This window comes from Helianthus annuus, chromosome 1 (genome assembly GCF_002127325.2).
Source record: "Helianthus annuus cultivar XRQ/B chromosome 1, HanXRQr2.0-SUNRISE, whole genome shotgun sequence".
In the NCBI taxonomy this organism is placed as follows: domain Eukaryota; kingdom Viridiplantae; phylum Streptophyta; class Magnoliopsida; order Asterales; family Asteraceae; genus Helianthus; species Helianthus annuus.
The window spans coordinates 10,123,485-10,136,184 of record NC_035433.2 but is presented as its reverse complement, the minus strand read 5'-3'; the positions used below and the strand labels follow the sequence as shown (position 1 = coordinate 10,136,184).

The following is a 12,700-nucleotide window of genomic DNA, read 5'->3' as shown; positions in this document are numbered from 1 at the left end:
CAAGTCCGCGCACTTTCTGGCCATTAAGGAAACAGACAAGTTTTCTACCTTGGCGGAGATTTACTTAAAGGAAGTAGTTTCGAGGCACGGAGTGCCAACCTCAATTATTTCCGACCGAGACGCTCGTTTTACTTCGTAATTGTGGCAAGCTATGCACAAATCCTTTGGCTCACGTTTGGACATGAGCACCGCTTATCACCCGTAAACGGATGGACAGTCCGAACGCACCATCCAGACTCTAGAAGACATGCTTAGAGCGTGTGTGATCGATTTTGGCAAGAACTGGGAGAAGCATCTACCGCTAGTAGAGTTCTCCTACAACAACAGCTACCACACTAGTATTCAGGCAGCACCTTTTGAGGCATTGTACGGTCGTAAATGCCGGTCACCTCTCTGCTGGGCGAAAATCGGTGATAGTCAAATCACGGGCCCAGAGATGGTGGTAGATACAACGGAAAAGATTGCCCAGATCAGACAACGCATGGCGGCAGCTCGTGACCGTCAGAAGAGCTACGCTGATAAGCGTAGGAAACCATTGGAATTCCAGGTCGGTGACCGGGTTCTACCTAAAGTCTCACCCTGGAAGGGTGTGGTCCGCTTTGGTAAACGGGGCAAGCTTAATCCGCGATACATCGGACCATTCGAAATTACCGAGAAAATCGGTAAGGTTGCTTATAGATTGAACCTGCCTGAAGAACTGAGTGCGGTACACAACGTTTTCCACGTATCCAATCTGAAGAAGTGTCTGTCAGATGAAACGCTCGTAATTCCTTTCAAGGAACTAACCATTGATGAACAGCTACACTTTACTGAGGAACCGATTGAGATCACGGATCGAGAGATCAAAATCCTCAAACGTAGCCAGATACCTCTTGTACGAGTCCGTTGGAACTCGCGACGTGGCCCAGAGTATACCTGGGAGCGGGAAGACCAGATGAAGCACAAGTATCCCCAGTTGTTCCCTAACGAAAACCCCAGCACTGAAGCTACAGCCGAATTTCGGGACGAAATTCCAAACTAACGGGGGGATGATGTGACACCCTGCTGAAACGCTTTCACTTACGCTAGCTTGACAGTGGCTGCCTTAACTTTCGGGACGAAAGTTCCTAAAACTTGGGGATAATGTGACACTTCGGGTTTTCCCGGACAACCATTTCTGTAATTGATCAACTTGTATTTATATCTATATATTATTATTAAATGAAAATCGGTGATTTATCGTTACGTGTTCATTGTTGAGAAGGTGTACGTATATATGTATTTATAAATATATATATGTGTAAGTGTGTATGTGAGACGAGCCGGAGCCCCAAACCACGACCAACCCGAGACCCGACTCGAGACCGCTTGGTCTCGAGTGAACAGCAAGTGTTGGGCCGGTTAGGGCCTTGCGACCGAGAACCCAACCCGGAAACCCCTAAGCCCACTCGTGACATTATATAAACCGACCCTCCCCTCCCTTAACCATTTTTACAACACTCACCTTCACTCACTCCTTCTTCCTCACTAAAACCCCAAAACCCTAGCAAACCAAGATCACTTTCTCACCCTCTCATCTCTCTCGGATCCAACGGTAGCATCAAGGCTCTCGGATTCTAGCTCGAGATCATCATTTGGAACTTGGTTCATCAATCCCTTGTGCTCCTACTTCCAACCGGTTAGCATGAATATCTTCATAGTTGTTTTGCTTGTTTGTCTTGTTAATAAAATGCTTGATAGTGCTTGATTGTTGATGTTGTTGCTATAAAAGGCTTGTTTGATAATAAAAGTGGTTGCTTGAAATGATTTTGTGTCTTAATGAAAATGATCCGGTTTTATGTTAAATGGTTTTGTTATTCGGTTAATGCTAGATGCTTGTTTGGATGATTTTGACCGAATGATATGCATGATTTGCTTGATCTCACGAGTTTTGATTAATGATGAAACATGCTAGACTAGGAACCGAGAATAATGATACCGATTATGCTCATTTATGTTAAAACAGATTGTGTTAAATATGTGTTCCTTGATCTTAATGTTTCCTTATAAAGAACTTATGGTTTTGTGCTTAAAAGATGAATATTATGAATATTATGATGAACAGTTTGAATGCCATGAAATATTTTGAATATGCTTGTTTTAATCTGTTTTGATTGCAAAATAGACAAGAAAACATGTTAGTGGATATAGTACACAATTTGCATGAAAATGCAATATCATTGGTTAGTACATGTCAGGTTCTAGAAGACCTTCTGGTGCACGTAATCACGGTTGCGAGTCGCAACCTTTGGTTGCGACTCGAGACCACATCAAGTCTTGTCGAGATCTCCCAGTTGCGAGTCGCAATCAGCACGAGTCGAATCCGGTTGCGAGTCGGAACCTCTGGTTGCGAGTCGTAACCAAAACGTGATGAACCGAGACCTCGGTTGCGAGTCGTAACCTCGGTTGCGAGTCGCAACCACCCTTATCTCGACTGGGCTATTTTGGTGTTATTGGGCTTTGACTGTTGGGCTTTCTGTTGACTGGGCTACGTGATGTTGCTGCTGATTGTATGTATAGGGCTGACCCAATAACCCAACTGTTTGTGTATTCGCATGTTATATGTGTTTGCTATATGTATTGCCATAAGGGTTCGCTATGTGATTACTTGTACCCGACTTGACCCATACTTGGTGACCATGCTAGGACGTGGTGACCAACTTACTTGACCGGGTAAAATAATCTACCGAGCAACCCAAGGTGAGTTCACAACTTAAAAGCATGCGTCCCGGTGGTTTGGGACACGAGACTAAAACAACCCTATCCCCTTGTAAAGGGGATACCATTTACATTCCTTCCCTAGTTACTGGGAACAAACTTACTTTACCTTCCCTTGTATTGGGAAACCTTCTAGTTAATTACTGTTTATACGGAATGCAACCAAACGGCACTAAACGCAACTCTATCACTTAAGTCCCTACTACATAATACCGATTAGTCGCCGGGGCCAGGCGAACGGGTTATTAGTTGATAGCGCTATTTAGGTTTTACCAACCTCACACCGTGCCATGGTATGGGATCGGTCGTGAACTAATGTACTCAGGCATCCGTCAATGATGATAGAACATTGACATCGGGGCATCCTGCGGAAACGCAAACGGTTACCTAGTGTTCGGTATTGGAAAAACAGTTTAGTCGCTAACTTTTGGGGTAGCTCCCCATGGCATGTATAAACGGATAAATTAACTGGTGAAACGAGTTTTTGGTAATTAAAACTGGACAACTAGTGAACTCACTCAGCATTATTGTTGACCCCTTACTGCATGCTTTGCAGGTGGCCAGTGACTGGAGCAGCTGCTTGGGATGTGTAGTGGTCGTCTGCCTGTGTGTTGGGCATTTATCATGCTTACCTTATGAACATTGTTTAAAACTATTTATTATGCTTCCGCTACTTATTTCTGTTTGAACTTGAAACCTTAACTCTGAACTTGATATTTGCTAATCTTATGGTTAGTAAGTATTACTTTTGTTATCAATTCAATTAGTCAGTATAATTGGTGGCTGGATCCTGGTCAGTCACGCCCTCGAAGCGGGTGTTATCCGCAGGTGGATTTTAGGGGTGTGACAAACAGGGCTAGAGTAAACAATATTTATTCAATATCATAAAGGATAAATGTATTTATCTAGGCCATTATTTTAATTTGTTTTCGGTTTGAACTTTAGGGTTATTATTTGATATTGGTGATTACAATCGAGTTGGGTTGCCCTACATTAGTGATACAATCGAGTACGAATATATTTGATTGAATTTAAAAGATATCTTTGGTTTTTTTTTTTTCAAAAATCATTACACTTGGTGGAAGAATATCAAGGTATTTTCCTATTTAAAAGATATTCCTTTAATGATTTTTTTTATTCCTCTTTAACCATAGCACATGCAGTTGACTATGTAACAAACTACATTAGCGTTTTGTCTAAAGGCATACACAACACATGCTAGCAATTCTAAGTTACTAAATATGGCCCGTAAAAAACTGAAGTATGAGATAATAGAAACCGAAAACCAACTTAAAACTTAAAGCGAAGTGTGAGATAAAACCTATAATTTAAGGATTTAATTAGTAGAGTAAACTGCCAAAATGATTCCTGAGGTTTGGTTACTTTTGACATTTTAGTCTAAAACTTAAACATTTTGATTATTGGTCCCTATGGTTTCAATTTTGTTGCCATTTTCATCTCAAAGCAAAATCTAGTCAAATTTTTTTAGTTAACATCCAGTTTTTTTGTCTTTTTCCTCCCTTTCAATGAAGGGCAAAATGGTCAGATTTTTTAAATTTGTTATAATAAAACGTTAGAAAACCATTTTGTCCTTCATTAAAAAGAAGGAAAAAAAATTTGGATGTTAACTGGAAAATTTGACCAAATTTTGATTTTGGATGAAAATGACAACAAAACTAAAACCAAAGGGACCCAGATTCAAAAGCAGGGGCGGATGTATATAGGAACAAGGGGTAGCCTCCGCTACCTCTTGGTCGGAAAATTTTTGACGTTTTTAGTGTGAATTTTGGAAAAATTTCACGTTTTTTTCGATTTCGTTCCCGCCTATTTATAAAACGTTACCGCTTGGTCGGAATCCTAGATCCGCCACTGATCAAAAGGTTTGAGTTTTGGACTAGAGTTGCAAAAGTGACCAAACCTCAGGGACCATTTTGGCAGCTTACTCTAATTAGTAACTTACGGTTCGGTTTCACCCAATTCTGTAAGAAAAAATATTCAAATAGAGGCAAAACCGCTTACAGTTTTGGACATCACATAACCAAATTTTCCATGTTGACTACGTTTCACATCTTGATATATTTGGACCCATTTCCCCTTGCACAACATATCAAAAATAAGGCTGGAACGGCCTATGTACGGGGTGGGCAACCCACAGGGTCTCTCTTTCCGGGCCCATAAGACTACACGGTATGAGGGTCGTCCCCCTACTGTTTTGGCCTGGCGCCCATCCACACACCGGCCCGCCCTCCTCCGTCGGCGTCGAGTCCGTCTCCTTTGAGACGTTGGGGACGATCCACAAAAAGACAAAAACCTACCCTCTCACTCTCACACACACCTATACATACAATATATACATATACATTTTAGGTCCATCCCCCATTTCCATACCTCCATCCTCTTTGCCTCATCCTAACACCCATCCTACGTGGATCCTACGTGACTAATCATCCTACAAGAGAGGACCATCACCATACCACATAGCCTAATTGTTAAAAAGAATATATATCCTTCACGTTTCATATGGTCACTTTTGGTAACTTGCTTATAATTCTTATTTTTTTGCTTTGCTCCGTGTTGGGCATTGGAAATGCAACCCAATTGATAAGATTCTCAAATTATTTTTCACCTAATTGAGAATGTAATATTAGAGAGTATGAATATAAATCGTTGATCAATAACTTTGCTTCTAAAAGTAATAGGAGAGTCTCATGATTAGTGTAAATATTTAAAATAGATTATTGTCAGCGACCACCATACCATTGTCAGCGACCACCAACACTGGAAAAACTCGTAAAAACAAAATAAATAAAAACGGGGGAAAAAATAACGTCGAGTGAAAAGCAGACGTAAAATCTTTGAATTATGCACGCTCGTTGCTGAGAAATTAAAACGAAACGTACAATATAGAAAAAAATAACTAAGTCCATCTAGGACCCGCGTGTTGGACGAACTTGTGAAACGCAGAAAAATAGATGTGACGCGACGGGCCAGTCAAACGTGAAAAAATATACGAAAAAATGTTGAACCCCACACGCACGTTGCGGTGCGTTAACTCACAAAATTTAGAATGAAACGAAAAAATTGGGAAGGATGAAAAATATGGTGGACCAAAATTGAAAATAAAAAAGTTTTGGGATTAAATTGCAAAAGATGAAAAACTTTGGATTAAAAGTAAAAAACAAAGGATCTAAATTGCAAAATTGAAGTTATTTATTAATTTTAGATAAATAAGGATAAAAATAAGTGATATCTATATATTTGTTATTAATTAATATTAATATTAAAAGAAATTTATTAAACAAATCTAAATAAAAATTATAAGGTTGAAGTAGATAATCCCATGTGACATTATTTGGAGATTTTTATTATAAGTTTGATATATAATATAATATATAATATATAATATTACTATATAATAAAAGAAACCATTTTAGGGATACTTGTCATCATATTAGGCCATGTTTTATATATAAGTATTATTTTAGTTTAATCTTTTTTAATTAATTATAGATAATTCTCCTACTAAATATTATTTAGTTTAATTTTGAGTTAATTACACAAATGGGTCCTGTGGTTTATACCTAATTTCGCCTTTGGGTACTAACTTTATTTTTTAACAGGTTTAGGTTCTATGGTTTCAGTTTTGTAACACCTTTGGGTACTAACACCAAAATTAGTTAATTAATGACTAAAATACCCTTGCATTTTTTAAGTTTATCAATGTAACACATTTGGGTACTAACACCTAATTTTATTTAAGTTTAAATCAATTTTACAAAATCTATTTATTTTTTTTTTATTTTCATCTTTTTATTATATCTCATAATTAACATAAAGTCTATTTATTTTTTTTATTTTCATATTTTTATTAAATTTCTTATTTAACATAAAATCTACTTGTTACACAAGTATTTTTTTTAAATAGATTTTTTAAATAAAATCTACTAGCTATATAGTTTTAAGTAGATTAAATTTCTTACTAGTTTTAAATAATGTAAACCTTACTCGTTTTCAATTTTGGATATATATGATTTATAATGATAATAGTAAATATCTTTCATGTAAAAAAAATTAAGACATTTTTAACTTGTTTTTTTTGTTCATTTACATTTTACTATTTTAGAAAGATATTTAATTTACATAAAATCTACTAGTTGCACCAGTAAAATCTACTACCTATATACTTTTATGTAAATTAAATATCTTTTTTACAAAAAAAACGAGTTAAAAAAAGGCTTAAATGTTTTTAGTTTTATCTAAAATACCTAGCTATATAGTTTTATCTAAAATACCTAGCTATATAGTTTTATGTAAATTAAATATCTTTCTAAAATAGTAAAATGTAAATGAAAACAAAAAACGAGTTAAAAAAAGGTTTAGATTTTTTTACATGAAAGATATTTATTATTATCAATCATTTCAATCCAAAATTGAAAACGAGTAAGGTTTACATTATTTAAAACGAGTAAGAAATTTAATTTACATAAAACTATATAGCTAGTAGATTTTATTTAAAAAATCTATTTAAAAAAATACTGCTGTAACAAATAGATTTTATGTTAAATAAGAAATTTAATAAAAATATGAAAATAAAAAAATAAATAGAGTTTATGTTAATTAAGAGATATAATAAAAAGATGAAAATAGAAAAAATAAATAGATTTCGTAAAATTGATTTAAACTTAAATAAAATTAGGTGTTAGTACCCAAATGTGTTACATTGATAAATTTAAAAAAATGCAAGGGTATTTTAGTCATTAATTAACTAATTTTGGTGTTAGTACCCAAAGGTGTTACAAAACTGAAACCATAGAACCTAAACCTGTTAAAAAATAAAGTTAGTACCTAAAGGCGAAATTAGGTATAAACCACAGGACCCATTTATGTAATTAACTCTTTAATTTTTTATGAATAATTATTATTTAGTTTAATCTCCTTCTCATTTATAATATTATTTATTTAACTAAAAGAGTAAATTACGATTTTGGCCCCTGTGGTTATAGCACTTTTACTCTTTTAGCCCAAAAAGAATTTTTAACATCTGAGCCCCCAATGTCTTTTTTTCTAATCTTTTTGGCCCATAGCGTCTTTTTCTAACCCATTTAGCCCCTAACATTTAATGGATGGAGTTAGTGTTAGGGGCTAAAAGGGTTAGAAACAAAGACGGTGGGGGCTCAGATGTTAAGAAATTACGGATAAAGTTCCATAAATTATCTTATTATTTATTTATACTAATTACTAGGTTAGAAATTATATCTTAATAATTAAAACAAATATCGAGCATTTTCATAACGAGGATGGAGGGAACGATTTTCTTCTTTATATTAATTACTAGATTAGAAATTATATCTTAATAATTGAAACAATCAACAATATTTTTAGATATAATAAATTAAGCCCACTGTTATTTAAATAAAACTTGGGTTCACATCGTGAGAAAGTCGATAATACAGTTTGCCATCTAATCGATGGTTCAAATGTTTTTATCTATATCTATATTACTATATAAAGCATTTTACATGGGCTAGATGGTAATTTAAATAAAATTTTTAAGATGGCAGATGAAGAGTCGGAACAAATCTACCTATTTTTACACTTTTGTGACCTTTTTGCCCCTGCTTCCCATTGCTACGACGCATACCGTATTCTTCCGTTTACAATTGTCCCTTCAGTTTCGTTCACCCTTATCAATTCAAGCTATTGAATGCCATAAGCAAGCATTGTTGCTTCAACTTCCCACTTTAATCGATTGTTATAAAGGAGAGTTAGTCCCAATGCCACCGTTTGACGGCGATGGTTGTTGAAGATGAATGGAGGCGAGATTATTCAACACGTTCGGTAGACCACAGGTATGAGTTTTCAATTCTGAGTTGTGAAATAAAAGGGTTTAAGTTATCGTATTGTATCCCAGTTCTGCTTGGTAATTACTATTGGTCGGCGGAGGTTTGTCATCGTCTAGGGTTCTGATCTAATCATCATCTAGGAATCTTGATTGGGAGAATTATATCTGGTGTGGTTTTCATAAATGAAACAGTTCATGGGGTCGTGAAAGTTGAGGAGGGGAAGTATGTGATCATATGCTACACTTGCTTAAAAGTGATAATGCAAATACAAATATATAGATTCATTGTAATGACTGATGCGTTTCGTATTTTCTTTTTTAGTCTTTGTTTATTATTTAGGTTTTGAAGCTAAGGAAAAATAAAGAGATAGTGTTATTTGATATTGATTGTGCTCGTGCTGGCCATATCTTGATGAACCTGCAATATATGAGACGATGATGAAGGTACTTTTTACTCTTATGTAAATTAGTGTAACAAGTTTATATATTAATCTTTACACTAACTATGATTATTACCTGATTCTGTAAATCATGTTGGCCAAGTTGAGCATAAATTTTACGATACTGTTTCTGGCGAAGTTGATGGACGTCAAAAGGGTAAGCAAATGAAATATTGAATGAAGAAAGTGATATTTGTGTTATAGTTTATAAAAGTCCATGTTCTCGCCTGTAAAATTTTGCTATTTTATTAATTATAGTTATGCATTATTGTAGACGTCAGTGCTCCAAATTAGAGGTAAGTGTCTCTTAATAATTATTACCGTGCAACTTTATTGAGAGGCTATTTTGCTGAATTTATACTCAAAGCTCAAGGGAAAACCGTTGGAAAGGTATAAGTGAGCCCACACTATATGTTTATGTGGGTAAATTTGTCTAGAGGTTATGTTAGCCAAAGTGTTTGCTAAAGGTTTACCTTACCGAAATGGTTTTAAAGCTTAAAATCTCTTAGATGTTAAGAAAAAACCTCTTGTATAATACTGCAGTGTTTTAAAAATGAAAAAACCGAAAAGAAACATAATTGGTTTGCATTTGATGAAAAAACCGAAAAGAAACATATCTTTATAGGTAAGAAGGAGTGTGATCGAGATTGAGTACCTAACTGATGTTAAACATCATGCTCATATTGGTTGGGATATATAGTTTTGTCATTTCTTTTGTTTCTTTTATGCTTTTCCTTTTTGTTTTTCATGAACGTAATATTTTTTAAGATTTTTTTTAAAGATGAATGAATTCAAGACAACCACTGATGTTAATATATTAATTTGTTTTAAAGTTAATTTTTGAGTATGTTATTTTAGTCTCATGTTCTTCCATTTCTAGATTTCTTGATCATTATATAAAATAATGACACACCGGATTTTGTCATGTCATGATCGGTCCTTTCGTATGGTATTTCAGTTTCGAACCGTCACAACCGGATGGTGAGTGTATACTATAGACACCTCGTTCTTGCTTTTCTTAATCTTATATGTTTGGGTTCAGTTGACCCGTTACAAGTGTCTTATTAAGAACCGATAAAGTATTTTTGGGTTCTTTCGACCCGTCACAAGTGTGTTTTGCCTGTTTAAAATTGCTAAAATAAAGGACGAAAATCGAAGGAAACTTTGTCGCGTGTTTGGTCACAAGCTCATGTCCGTTAGAAAGCATGCCATTCTTTATACATTTATTGTAACTGATATAAATTTGGAACTTTAGATGCATGTATATCTGTATGTATGCAGTTGATATGTGTTTGTGATTTCCTTTTATTCTCCTTTTGTTACAAGTATACTTGCTTTTTCCTACTTCTTGCTTTTGATGTATACCATGTTGACACTCTTAATTAATACTTCACATTTATTGGTAGTTGAACACTTATATATGATTGACATCTCAAAGAGAATAGTTTCATCTATGTAAGTTCTTATTTATGTTTCCAGATATTAATACAGATTTTTAAGATCTGGAATGGTATTTATTCTCTTTTTGGTAATATCATGTTTTAGATACCTTCAAGATGACAAAGTCCACTGCTAAGAGCCTGCAACCATGAAGTACCTAGGCTACTTCTCTGCCCTGAAGCCTGATAAGGTTAGCGTTTGTAAAAAAAAAAAACATTTATGACAGCTTATGTGATTTTTTAATAGCTATCAAAGGTTAAAAGAGGCGTCTCTTCTATTTTCTCCTGGTCAGGTATATCCATATTCGATTTTTTTTAATCATAATTAACTTGTAACTATTTACATTAATTAATGTTGGTGATATGGTGTACCTGGCGTTGGCTGCTCTGCGTATAGCGAACGAGGAGGTACCCGGTTGTTAACTTTGAAAGGTTTAATCTTTTTTCTAGAATTATTACTTCATTTATATATATTGAAATGCAACTGTTTTAGTTTCTTCAAATGGTGTTCATATGCAGATACCTAAACAGCATTCTCTCGTCAGCATCCAGCACGACCCGTTCCTGAGCTCACAAAATATCTAGATGCTATTGACCAGATGGTAAGTATAGTTGTTCATTGGTTATGTCACATGAGAACCAATTTGAATATAATATTGTATTACATAGGTAAATAATCTTCTTACACCTACTGCGGCGGATATGAAGCACATTGACCGGAAGCTAAAATATTGTCGGGATCCAGGATCACATGAAAAGTACTCTCTTATTCTTTTATTCCTTCAGATATAGTGGAGTTTGACTTTTACAAATACTCTTGTTTGACGTTTGGCAAATATCTAATTTATTTTTAACTGTGTATCACGAAAATAGGAGTAAGAAACGAAAGCATAGGTCAAAAGACTAACTTGTTTAATCCAGTCTTGGCAGTTGTATTTTCCGGGAATGGGATATTTGTCAACGTATATTATTTTTGAATAAAAAAATTTAAAAATCATTATAGTTTTTTATTCGGTCGGATCTCTTTATTAGTTTTGCCGGCTTCTGAACATGCAAGCTGGTTTGGATGTTTTGAAGTGCGAATTCTCCAATCTGCCCTTGCAGCTGTGGGTGCTCCTGAAAATCTTGTTGAAGTAATAATGAGTTTTAAATCAATAAATCGTTACTTGGATACCCACATGTTATCAAGTGTTCTTTCATGTGAAAAGATTGGAATATTGCTCGATAATAGTTCGTCAAATGCTTTTTTTTCCTTATGATGAATAGTGTTTTTTTTCTTCATTATAACATGTATATCATGTTTTCTTTGAAGTTGTTCCATGAAGAAATTTTTCTTATGGTGAATAGTGCTTTTTTCTTCATTATAATATGTATATCATGTTCTCTTTGAAGTTGTTCCATGAAGAAATCTCTTGGATAATACATGCCCATCACAAGTAAAATACTCTTATATTCTTGTGATTGATTTGTGCTACAAATTACTATAATTTATGTAATATATAGTGAGTTAATAATGATATTACACCTGTGATTATTATTTGGCTTATAATTCTACCAACAGGTTTAAAATCTGTTCACTCTGTAAGCAACATACAAACACAATATTTGTTTTATTTTTACTATTTGCTTGACTACTTTGTTAGTAGCTTCATGTTGTTTGCTGAGGAGTGAGGAGTAATTATGATGTTTCTGTGTTTAGTATAGCTAATAATTTTTAATGATTTGATTCGTAGTTATAGCTAGAAGGTAAAGTTGCCTCATGCGTATCATGTTCCCGTTACGTATTGTCGACTCCGCTGCAACGCGCGGGTTCCCCACTAGTATTTATAAACTTGACAAACATCACAAGTTTTGATCATACATAAAACAAAATTTTGTTCGGATATTAGAAAAGTGTCTTTAAAATATCGTTTTATAATTGTTAAATCTTCGTTATTAACTATTTGATATTTTATTTTCTCAACCCGTGTAATACACGGGGTTATAACCTAGTATAATATAATATATAATATATAATATTTATTATGCATATCTTAGTACAATTTGCAATCAAGTGGCCCAATTCAACTATGTTGTATCCAAAATCAACTAGTGGCATCCGTTTGGTCATATCCAGGGCCGTCCCAGAGAATAACAAAAAGCTTTTGGGCCTCGTGCGAGACAAATAATTGAGGACAAAAATATGTTGAACGTTGTTTAAAATATATATGTTGCATTATTATTGCTTCAACCAGCAAAAAAAA

The 12,700-nt window shown here is 34.5% G+C and overlaps 1 long non-coding RNA gene across 1 annotated transcript; it reads left to right on the top strand.

Moving 5' to 3' along the window:
* Positions 1-10,979: 10,979 nt before the first annotated feature.
* On the top strand, positions 10,980-11,345 carry LOC110936028. The gene is made up of 3 exons (XR_002589656.2): positions 10,980-11,059; positions 11,127-11,215; positions 11,331-11,345. It is a non-coding gene; the product is annotated as an uncharacterized LOC110936028 (long non-coding RNA).
* The last annotated feature ends 1,355 nt before the right edge of the window (positions 11,346-12,700 follow it).